This window comes from Scyliorhinus torazame, chromosome 7 (assembly GCF_047496885.1).
Source record: "Scyliorhinus torazame isolate Kashiwa2021f chromosome 7, sScyTor2.1, whole genome shotgun sequence".
Taxonomy (NCBI): Eukaryota; Metazoa; Chordata; class Chondrichthyes; order Carcharhiniformes; family Scyliorhinidae; genus Scyliorhinus; species Scyliorhinus torazame.
This window is the reverse complement of record NC_092713.1, coordinates 1,017,155-1,029,030: the sequence shown is the minus strand read 5'-3', so window position 1 is coordinate 1,029,030 and position 11,876 is coordinate 1,017,155.

Genomic DNA, 11,876 nt, shown 5'->3' with positions numbered 1-11,876 from the left:
TTGCTAGACACTTGGTGGCACCCTAAAATGCAGGGGTTGGTCCAGAGTATCAGTAATCGGTGTTTGATTTGTCAGCAATATAACACCGGCAAAGGTATCCCTTGTGGTATGAGGCAAACCCCGTTGCCCAGTGGTCCCTTTGAGACGCTCCAAATGGATTACATTGAGTTGGAAAGGTGTCAATGCTATAAATATGTTTTGGTCATTGTGGATGTGTTCAGCAGATGGGTCGAGGCGTATCCGACTACCGATAATAAAGCTGCTCCTGTGGTTAAAGTTCTGATGCGGGAAATCATTTCCCGGTACGGTATACCAACTCAGTTAAGTTCTGATAACAGGCCTTATTTTATTGGACAGATTAATAGAGAGTTCTGCTCCCAGTTGGGCAAATGCCAGCAGTTACACTGTGCGTACAGACCGCAGGCAGCCGGGTTGGTTGAGAGACACAATCAGACCCTCAAAACTAAATTGGCTAAATTAAGAGCAGACACGGGACTGACATGGCTTAAGTTGCTCCCCGTTGCCCTCTTCCAGCTGCGGGTTACACCTGCGGGACCGGCCTGGCTCTCTCCTGCCGAGATCCTTTATGGCAGGCCCCTTAGAACTCCCTGGAACCTGCATGTTCCCAGACTGGTTCAGTTTCACCATATGACTGAAGACATGACCACCTATGTTCTAGCCCTCACTAAGGTCCTCAAAGAGCTCCATGGCCAGGTCTGCGCGGCTCACCCGCCACCGCCCCCATTACCTAGTTCACTTTCAGTGCAGCCCGGTAGTTATGTCATGGTCAAAAATTGGACTTGGAAAGGGTCGGAGCCGCGATGGGACGGGCCCTTCCAAGTTCTCCTTACCACCACCACTGCAGTTAAAGTGGAGGGGCGGAGTGCTTGGGTCCACCTCACCACTGTAAATTGGGTCCACCTCTACCACTGTAAAAAGGTCGGTTACTAACCTGCCTCCCTTCCCCAGGGCTGTTTTACAGGTGTGGAGCATGATGGGGTGGCTACGCATCGCCTGTGTGATCTTCGGCCTCACCTCGCTTGGAGTGACATCGGCGACGGACATGGAAAAGGGAAATATCATCTACATTTACATTTTGTTTGTGCAGAGGTGACGTTCTTCGCTGCCCCCATATACGAGGACATGGTATCGACTCACGGAAGGTCATCAGGTTAACGGACAATGCAGGACTCATGAAGCAATTGCACTGGTCCCGGTGATGGGAAGGGGACATTACATGGACATTGCCTTGTTTTTGGAGTACATGTAAATTTGATTTTGGATGTGTTAAGATTGTTGCCATAAAGGTAAAGTCAGACCGTGCGGAGAGGGTAGGAAGAGGTTGTGAGAGAGAGAGGGGGACTAGAGAGAGGACGGGGCGTGTGAGAAGGGGAGTACAACTAGAACGTAGGTTATCAGGAGATACACTTAATTCATTTAGGACCCAGATTGAGGAAAACCCAGGTAGTATGATTCTCTTCTACCAGATTTACCACCGCTTGTATGGCCAGGGACGGGTTGTCTGCTACCCGAACCCCGCAGCGGTGTCTAGGTTGTTTTCTGTTTCATCGCATTGGGGCACTCCCCAAACGGTGGTTCATTGTCAGCTTTCCGAGCCACCGCCCAAGCAAGTCACTCTTCCTTATGATCCGGGTTCCATACCACCGGCTATTGCCTTCCCCTTCCTCGGGATAATTCCCACTCACAGTATGATAGGCTGCAACGGTGGAGGGCATGCATACCTAGCCACTTCACTCCCAATAGAGACTCCCGGTCATACGGGAATTGTTTCGGCAGTGACGGGTGCGGCTGTTTGCTGGTAGAGGTGGAAACTAATATAACATGTCTGTTCCCCACCTGTACGGACAGGAGGTGTCATATCACTCAGGCGTCTGGCCAATGCGTTTGTTACAACATCACTTGCGTTCCATTGAACGCTGGCCTCCAGCTCCTTTGTGGCTGGGCGAATGTCTCTCATATCACTGTTGGGGCTAGGGCTTTCCGCATTGCTGGGAGGCCCGAATGGGCGTTCCAAAGCTGGATAAACTGGGAGGTGTGGGGGGTTCCTTGGCGGTCAGTGATAGGAATTATTTTATTTGTAGCCTTACCATCCTGGGAAATGAAACCTTGGGAGCCCTCGGGGCAATAACCAAAGAATTGTCTCAGCTGCGGTTGTTTGCAATGCAGAACCGGTATGCTCTTGACTATCTTCTGGCCCGTGAGGGTGGGGTATGCGCCATAGTACAGGGCAAGTGTATCATGGGAGTTCAAGACCTAACCGCTAACATCACTAAATTTATGGATCGCATACGGGATCACCTGGACGGAATGCAGGACCCTGGCTCTTGGGGTAACTGGGGATTTGGAGGTTGGAAGGACTGGTTGATAAATATGGCCATGTATTTAGCAGTGGCACTCGGCTGCATCTTTGTGGGCCCAGCCATCCTTAAATGCGTGATGGGTAGAATGCGGGGTGCACTGGAACAGATAGATGCCCCTAGAATCTTGGCTGTTAGGATCCACGAGGGTGCAGCGGATGAAGGGGGCTGCAACAGGAATTGGAAATGCAGCGACGAAACTTTTTAGATGAGGAGCCGTAACTACGGATTGAATAGATAGGCTAAATTGCTGGCTTTGAAAGCAGACCAAGGCAGGCCAGCAGCACGGTTCAATTCCCGTAACAGCCTCCCCGAACAGGCACCGGAATGTTGCGACTAGGGGCTTTTCACAGTAACTTCATTGAAGCCTACTTGCGACAATAAGCGATTTTCATTTCATTCATGAAATGATAAAAGGAGGGAATGACGAATGTGATATAAAATAGTTAGTTTAAATATCAGTTACCGTAATGTAGATGTAGGCCAGTTTAATTCTAATGAGTTCACAAAAGACAAAGCACAAAGGATTTCAGAAAGCATGGCAAGGAAGGGAGGAGGGGTGTCTGGTAGAGGATGGGAAAAGGATGCTGGGTAACAAGAGGCCCAGGGTTAAGGAATGAGAATTGAGCCAATTAGGATGTATGGCCAGGTCAGGAGGGGTATAGGATGACCTATGGGAATCTGTATGTGAAACTTGATGCCATTTGAATGTATTTGCAGAGATGCCTTTGTCTCGGACCTCATTCGTTTCCAAGGGGTCCAGGAGACTGGTTCTGTGTCCCTGAGAGGCGAGTCAGACTTGCAAGTTGGTTAAAAATAAATAATACTATGCCTACAAATCCATCTCGAGTTTTATTGAGGCCAGACTGACGGGTAAAGAATTCAACATTTCTCATGGCGACTAGGGGTTTTTCACAGTAACTTCATTTGAAGCCTACTTGAGACAATAAGTGATTTTCATTTTCATTCTCCGCTGTTACCAGACTCCTAAACGACCTCTTATGGACTGATCTCATTAACACTTCACCCCTGTATGCTTCACCCGATGCCGGTTATGAAGTTCCATTGTGCACCTTGTGCTGCCCTATTATGTATTTTCTTTTATTTCCTTTTCTTTTCATGTACTTAATGATCTGTTGAGCTGCTTGCAGAAAAATACTTTTCACGTGACAATAAACAAAAACACAAACATTATCTGTTACCAGTACCTCAGAGATCCCATGCGTGCTAAATGAGTCCTGGATGTTGTCAGGGCAACCTGTAGATCTTTAGTCACTTTGAGTGGGCATCCACCATGACCAGCAACATGGACACCATGAACGGTCCTGCAAAGTCCGCATTTTCATACACCCACTGGTGTCCTGGCCATTCCCAGGGATGAAGGGAGGTCACTGGCGGGAGGTTCTGGCACACTGGGAACCTACGCATGATCCTCTCCATGTCCCCATCAAAACCCGGCCACCAGACATAACTACGGACAAACATCTTTCTTAGAGGCGCCTGGGTGCCCGCTGTGAAGGTGCTGAAGGATTCCTGACCCTGAGGTGGACTTACCACAAGAGTTCCCTAAATTATGACACCGTCTTCTGAGTTGTGAGAAATCTATGGGCCGAAGGCCGGAGGGCTCCAAGGAAGGGCTCCCTTTTCTCTGCCGCTTAACAGCATGTGGCAAGGTTTCACTAGTCCTGGATGCTGTAGCTTCCATGGACGCATCCGTGTAGCCATCACTGGCATGGTTTCCAGAAAGCTGAGAGTTGCAACCACTTCTGGGGAAGGTGGGACCTCTACAGACAGGATGGTCTACATCTGAACCTGAGGGGCACAAATATCCTGGGGGGGAGATTTGTTAGTGCTCTTTGGGGGGGTTTAAACTAATGCAGCAGGGGCATGGGAACCTGGATTGTAGTTTTAGGGTAAGGGAGAATGAGAGTATAGAGGTCAGGAGCACAGATTTGACGTCGCAGGAGGGGGCCAGCGTTCAGGTAGGTGGTTTGAAGTGTGTCTACTTCAATGCCAGGAGTATACGAAACAAGGTAGGGGAACTGGCAGCGTGGGTTGGTACCTGGGACTTCGATGTTGTGGCCATTTCGGAGACATGGATAGAGCAGGGACAGGAATGGATGTTGCAGGTTCCGGGGTTTAGGTGTTTTAGTAAGCTCAGAGAAGGAGGCAAAAGAGGGGGAGGTGTGGCGCTGCTAGTCAAGAGCAGTATTGCGGTGGCGGAGAGGATGCTAGATGGGGACTCTTCTTCCGAGGTAGTATTGGCTGAAGTTAGAAACAGGAAAGGAGAGGTCACCCTGTTGGGAGTTTTTTATAGGCCTCCTAATAGTTCTAGGGATGTAGAGGAAAGGATGGCGAAGATGATTCTGGATATGAGCGAAAGTAACAGGGTAGTTATTATGGGAGACTTTAACTTTCCAAATATTGACTGGAAAATATACAGTTCGAGTACAATAGATGGGTCGTTTTTTGTACAGTGTGTGCAGGAGGGTTTCCTGAAACAATATGTTGACAGGCCAACAAGAGGCGAGGCCACGTTGGATTTGGTTTTGGGTAATGAACCAGGCCAGGTGTTGGATTTGGAGGTAGGAGAGCACTTTGGGGACAGTGACCACAATTCGGTGACGTTTACGTTAATGATGGAAAGGGATAAGTATACACCGCAGGGCAAGAGTTATAGCTGGGGGAAGGGCAATTATGATGCCATTAGACGTGACTTGGGGGGGATAAGGTGGAGAAGTAGACTGCAAGTGTTGGGCACACTGGATAAGTGGGGCTTGTTCAAGGATCAGCTACTGCGTGTTCTTGATAAGTATGTACCGGTCAGACAGGGAGGAAGGCGTCGAGCGAGGGAACCGTGGTTTACCAGGGAAGTGGAATCTCTTGTTAAGAGGTAGAAGAAGGCCTATGTGAAGATGAAGTGTGAAGTTTCGGTTGGGGCGATGGATAGTTACAAGGTAGCGAGGAAGGATCTAAAGAGAGAGCTAAGACGAGCAAGGAGGGGACATGAGAAGTATTTGGCAGGAAGGATCAAGGAAAACCCAAAAGCTTTCTATAGGTATGTCAGGAATAAGCGAATGACTAGGGAAAGAGTAGGACCAGTCAAGGACAGGGATGGGAAATTGTGTGTGGAGTCTGAAGAGATAGGCGAGATACTAAATGAATATTTTTCGTCAGTATTCACTCAGGAAAAAGATAATGTTGTGGAGGAGAATGCTGAGCCCCAGGCTAATAGAATAGATGGCATTGAGGTACGTAGGGAAGAGGTGTTGGCAATTCTGGATAGGCTGAAAATAGATAAGTCCCCGAGACCTGATGGGATTTATCCTAGGATTCTATGGGAGGCCAGGGAAGAGATTGCTGGACCTTTGGCTTTGATTTTTATGTCATCATTGGCTACAGGAATAGTGCCAGAGGACTGGAGGACAGCAAATGTGGTCCCTTTGTTCAAAAAGGGGAGCAGAGACAACCCCGGCAACTATAGACCGGTGAGCCTCACGTCTGTAGTGGGTAAAGTCTTGGAGGGGATTATAAGGGACAAGATTTATAATCATCTAGATAGGAATAATATGATCAGGGATAGTCAGCATGGCTTTGTGAAGGGTAGGTCATGCCTCACAAACCTTATTGAGTTCTTTGAGAAGGTGACTGAACAGGTAGACGAGGGTAGAGCAGTTGATGTGGTGTATATGGATTTCAGCAAAGCGTTTGATAAGGTTCCCCACGGTAGGCTATTGCAAAAAATACGGAGGCTGGGGATTGAGGGTGATTTAGAGATGTGGATCAGAAATTGGCTAGCTGAAAGAAGACAGAGGGTGGTGGTTGATGGGAAATGTTCAGAATGGAGTACAGTCACAAGTGGAGTACCACAAGGATCTGTTCTGGGGCCGTTGCTGTTTGTCATTTTTATCAATGACCTAGAGGAAGGCGCAGAAGGGTGGGTGAGTAAATTTGCAGACGATACTAAAGTCGGTGGTGTTGTCGATAGTGTGGAAGGATGTAGCAGGTTACAGAGGGATATAGATAAGCTGCAGAGCTGGGCTGAGAGGTGGCAAATGGAGTTTAATGTAGAGAAGTGTGAGGTGATTCACTTTGGAAGGAATAACAGGAATGCGGAATATTTGGCTAATGGTAAAGTTCTTGAAAGTGTGGCTGAGCAGAGGGATCTAGGTGTCCATGTACATAGATCCCTGAAAGTTGCCACCCAGGTTGATAGGGTTGTGAAGAAGGCCTATGGAGTGTTGGCCTTTATTGGTAGAGGGATTGAGTTCCGGAGTCGGGAGGTCATGTTGCAGCTGTACAGAACTCTGGTCCGGCCGCATTTGGAGTATTGCGTACAGTTCTGGTCACCGCATTATAGGAAGGACGTGGAGGCTTTGTAGCGGGTGCAGAGGAGATTTACCAGGATGTTGCCTGGTATGGAGGGAAAATCTTATGAGGAAAGGCTGACGGACTTGAGGTTGTTTTCATTGGAGAGAAGAAGGTTAAGAGGAGACTTAATAGAGGCATACAAAATGATCAGGGGGTTGGATAGGGTGGACAGTGAGAGCCTTCTCCCGCGGATGGATATGGCTGGCACGAGGGGACATAACTTTAAACTGAGGGGTAATAGATATAGGACAGAGGTCAGAGGTAGGTTCTTTACGCAAAGAGTAGTGAGGCCGTGGAATGCCCTACCTGCTACAGTAGTGAACTTGCCAACATTGAGGGCATTTAAAAGTTTATTGGATAAACATATGGATGATAATGGCATAGTGTAGGTTAGATGGCTTTTGTTTCGGTGCAACATCGTGGGCCGAAGGGCCTGTACTGCGCTGTATTGTTCTATGTTCTATATGTTCATTGGTACTAACGACATAGGCAGGAAGGGGCATGAGGTCCTGCAGCAGGAGTTCAGGGAGCTAGGCAGAAAGTTAAAAGACAGGACCTCTAGGGTTGTAATCTCGGGATTACTCCCTGTGCCACGTGCCAGTGAGGCTAGAAATAGGAAGATAGAGCAGCTAAACACGTGGCTAAACAGCTGGTATAGGAGGGAGGGTTTCCGTTATCTGGACTCCGGGGAAGGTGTGACCTATATAAGGACGGGTTGCATCTAAACCGGAGAGGCATAAATATCCTGGCCGCGAGGTTTGCTAGTGTCACACGGGAGGGTGTAAACTAGTATGGCAGGGGGGTGGGCAGGGGAGCAATTGGTCAGAAGGTGAGAGCATTGATGGAGAACTAGGGAATAGGGACAGTGGGGCTCTGAGGATGAGCAGACAGGGAGAAGTTGCTGAACACAGCGGGTGTGGTGGCCTGAAGTGCATATGTTTTAATGCAAGAAGTATTACGGGTAAGGCAGATGAACTTAGAGCTTGGATTAGTACTTGGAACTATGATGTTGTTGCCATTACAGAGACCTGGTTGAGGGAAGGGCAGGATTGGCAGCTAAACGTTCCAGGATTTAGATGTTTCAGGCGGGATAGAGGGGGATGTAAAAGGGGAGGCGGAGTTGCGCTACTGGTTCGGGAGAATATCACAGCTGTACTGCGGGAGGAAACCTCAGAGGGCAGTGAGGCTATATGGGTAGAGATCAGGAATAAGAAGGATGCAGTCACAATGTTGAGAGTTTACTACAGGCCTCCCAACAGCCAGCGGGAGATAGAGGAGCAGATAGGTAGACAGATTTTGGAAAAGAGTAAAAACAACAGGGTTGTGGTGATGGGAGACTTCAACTTCCCCAATATTGACTGGGACTCACTTAGTGCCAGGAGCTTAGACGGGGCAGAGTTTGTAAGGAGCATCCAGGAGGGCTTCTTAAAACAATATGTAGACAGTCCAACTAGGGAAGGGGCGGTACTGGACCTGGTATTGGGGAATGAGCCCGGCCAGGTGGTAGATGTTTCAGTAGGGGGGCATTTCGGTAACAGTGACCACAATTCAGTAAGTTTTAAAGTACTGGTGGACAAGGATAAGAGTGGTCCTAGGATGAATGTGCTAAATTGGGGGAAGGCTAATTATAACAATATTAGGCGGGAACTGAAGAACATAGATTGGGGGCGGATGTTTGAGGGCAAATCAACAGCTGACATGTGGGAGGCTTTCAAGCGTCAGTTGAAAGGAATTCATGACCGGCATGTTCCTGTGAGGAAGAAGGATAAATACGGCAATTTTCGGAAACCTTGGATAACGAGAGATATTGTAGGCCTCGTCAAAAAGAAAAAGGAGGCATTTGTCAGGGCTAAAAGGCTGGGAACAGACAAAGCCTGCGTGGAATATAAGGAAAGTAGGAAGGAACTTAAGCAAGGAGTCAGGAGGGCTAGAAGGGGTCACGAAAAGTCATTGGCAAATAGGGTTAAGGAAAATCCCAAGGCTTTTTACACGTACATAAAAAGCAAGAGGGTAGCCAGGGAAAGGGTTGGCCCACTGAAGGATAGGCAAGGGAATCTATGTGTGGAGCCAGAGGAAATGGGCGAGGTACTAAATGAATACTTTGCATCAGTATTCACCAAAGAGAACATAGAACATAGAAAATACAGCACAGAACAGGCCCTTCGGCCCACGATGTTGTGCCGAACCTTTGTCCTAGATTAATCATAGATTATCATTGAATTTACAGTGCAGAACGAGGCCATTCGGCCCTTGGTAGATGTTGAGTCTGGAGAAAGGTGTGTAGATAGCCTGGGTCACATTGAGATCCAAAAAGACGAGGTGTTGGGTGTCTTAAAAAATATTAAGGTAGATAAGACCCCAGGGCCTGATGGGATCTACCCCAGAATACTGAAGGAGGCTGGAGAGGAAATTGCTGAGGCCTTGACAGAAATCTTTGGATCCTTACTGTCTTCATGGGATGTCCCGGAGGACTGGAGAATAGCCAATGTTGTTCCTCTGTTTAAGAAGGGTAGCAAGGATAATCCAGGGAACTACAGGCCGGTGAACCTTACTTCAGTGGTAGGGAAATTACTGGAGAGAATTCTTCGAGACAGGATCTACTCCCATTTGGAAGCAAATGGACATATTAGTGAGAGGCCGCATGGTTTTGTGAAGGGGAGGTCGTGTCTCACTAACTTGAAAAGAGTTTTTCGAGGAGGTCACTAAGATGATTGATGCAAGTAGGGCAGCGGATGTTGTCTATATGGACTTCAGTAAGGCCTTTGACAAGGTCCCTCATGGTAGACTAGTACAAAAGGTGAAGTCACACGGGATCAGGGGTGAGCTGGCAAGGTGGATACAGAACTGGCTAGGTCATAGAAGGCAGAGAGTAGCAATGGAAGGATGCTTTTCTAATTGGAGGGCTGTGACCAGTGGTGTTCCACAGGGATCAGTGCTGGGACCTTTGCTCTTTGTAGTATATATAAATGATTTGGAGGAAAATGTAACTGGTCTGATTAGTAAGTTTGCAGACGACACAAAGGTTGGTGGAATTGCGGATAGCGATGAGGACTGTCAGAGGATACAGCAGGATTTAGATTGTTTGGAGACTTGGGCGGAGAGATGGCAGATGGGAGTTTAATCCGGACAAATGTGAGGTAATGCATTTTGGAAGGTCTAATGCAGGTAGGGAATATACAGTGAATGGTAGAACCCTCAAGAGTCCTGAAAGTCAGTGAGATCTAGGAGTACAGGTCCACAGGTCATTGAAAGGGGCAACAGAGGTGGAGAAGGTAGTCAAGAAGGCATACGGCATGCTTGCCTTCATTGGCTGGGGCATTGAGTATAAGAATTGGCAAGTCATGTTGCAGCTGTATAGAACCTTAGTTAGGCCACACTTGGAGTATAGTGTTCAATTCTGGTCGCCACACTACCAGAAGGATGTGGAGGCTTTAGAGAGGGTGCAGAAGAGATTTACCAGAATGTTGCCTGGTATGGAGGGCATTAGCTATGAGGAGCGATTGAATAAACTCGGTTTGTTCTCACTGGAACGAAGGAGGTTGAGGGGCGACCTGATAGAGGTATACAAAATTATGAGGGGCATAGACAGAGTGGATAGTCAGAGGCTTTTCCCCAGGGTAGAGGGGTCAATTACTAGGGGGCATAGGTTTAAGGTGAGAGGGGCAAGGTTTAGAGTAGATGTACGAGGCAAGTTTTTTACGCAGAGGGTAGTGGGTGCCTGGAACTCGCTGCCGGAGGAGGTGGTGGAAGCAGGGACGATAGGGACATTTAAGGGGCATCTTGACAAATATATGAATAGGATGGGAATAGAAGGATACGGACCCAGGAAGTGTAGAAGATTGTAGTTTAGTCGGGCAGCATGGTCGGCACGGGCTTGGAGGGCCGAAGGGCCTGTTCCTGTGCTGTACATTTCTTTGTTCTTTGTTCTTTGGGACACAGATCCTGGTGCCCATCCAAAAAATGGTTGTGAGGAACCAGCCTCGTCCCAACAAACTGGGCCCCGGTCCCTGCACCATAACCAAGGGCAGAGGGAGCGACTGCTGCCCGTGTGTTCCTGGAGTCATGGTGCACCCAGGCTGGGCGGTATCGATTACCAACCTCGCTGTGGTCCGGGGCAATGGCAGCGGCATTGTCCCTGCGCGGAGTCGCTGAAATCTCCATTGGCAGCTCCAGCCTCCATTTCCATCATTACAGGGTGACCACTGGCCTGCAACCTGGTCTTGGGCAGTGCCACCTAGGGGCTGCACTCAGGGGTGCACCGTGTGGGCCCCGGGTCACAGTGATCCCGGCGGACGGGAGTGGCCTTCCTGGCGCTGAAACCGGCACCTTTGCCTTGCCCGAGTCCTCCGGACACACATCTGGCAATGTGGCCGCTCCCCTTCCCCCCGGCTCCGCATCCCGGTTCCCCCCCTCCACCCCGGGGATATCTCCCCCCCCTCACCCCAGGGGTATCTCCCCCCCCTCACCCCGGGGGTATCTCCCCCCCTCCACCCCGGGAGTATCTCCCCCCCCTCCACCCCGGGGGTATCTCCCCCTCTCCACCCCGGGGATATGTTCCCCCCCCGGGGGTATCTCCCCCCCCCAGGTATCTCCCCCCCTCCACCCCGGGGGTAACTCCCCCACTCACCCCAGGCGGTATCTCCCCCCCTCCACCCCGGGCGGTATCTCCCCCACTCACCCCGGGCGGTATCTTCCCCCCCTTCACCCCGGGCGGTATCGCCCCCCCCCTCACCCCGGGCGGTATCCCCCCCCCTCACGGTATCTCACCCCCTCCACCCCGGGAGTATCACCCTCCCCCTCACCCCAGGGGTATCACACTCCCCCTCACCCCGGGGGTATGTCCCCCCCCTCACCCCGGGGGTATCTCCCCCCCCTCACCCCGGGGGTATCTCCCCCCTCCACCCCGGGGGTATCTCCCCCCCAGGGGTATCTCCCCCCTCCACCCCGGGGGTAACTCCCCCCTCTCACCCCAGGTGGTATCCCCCCTCACCCCGGGGGTATCTCCCCCCTCCACCCTGGGGGTATCTCCCCCCCCTGCACCCCGGGGGTATCTCCCTCCCCCTCCACCCCGGAGGGTATCGCCCCCCCCTCCACCCTGGGGGTATCTCCCCCACCCCCCGGGGTATC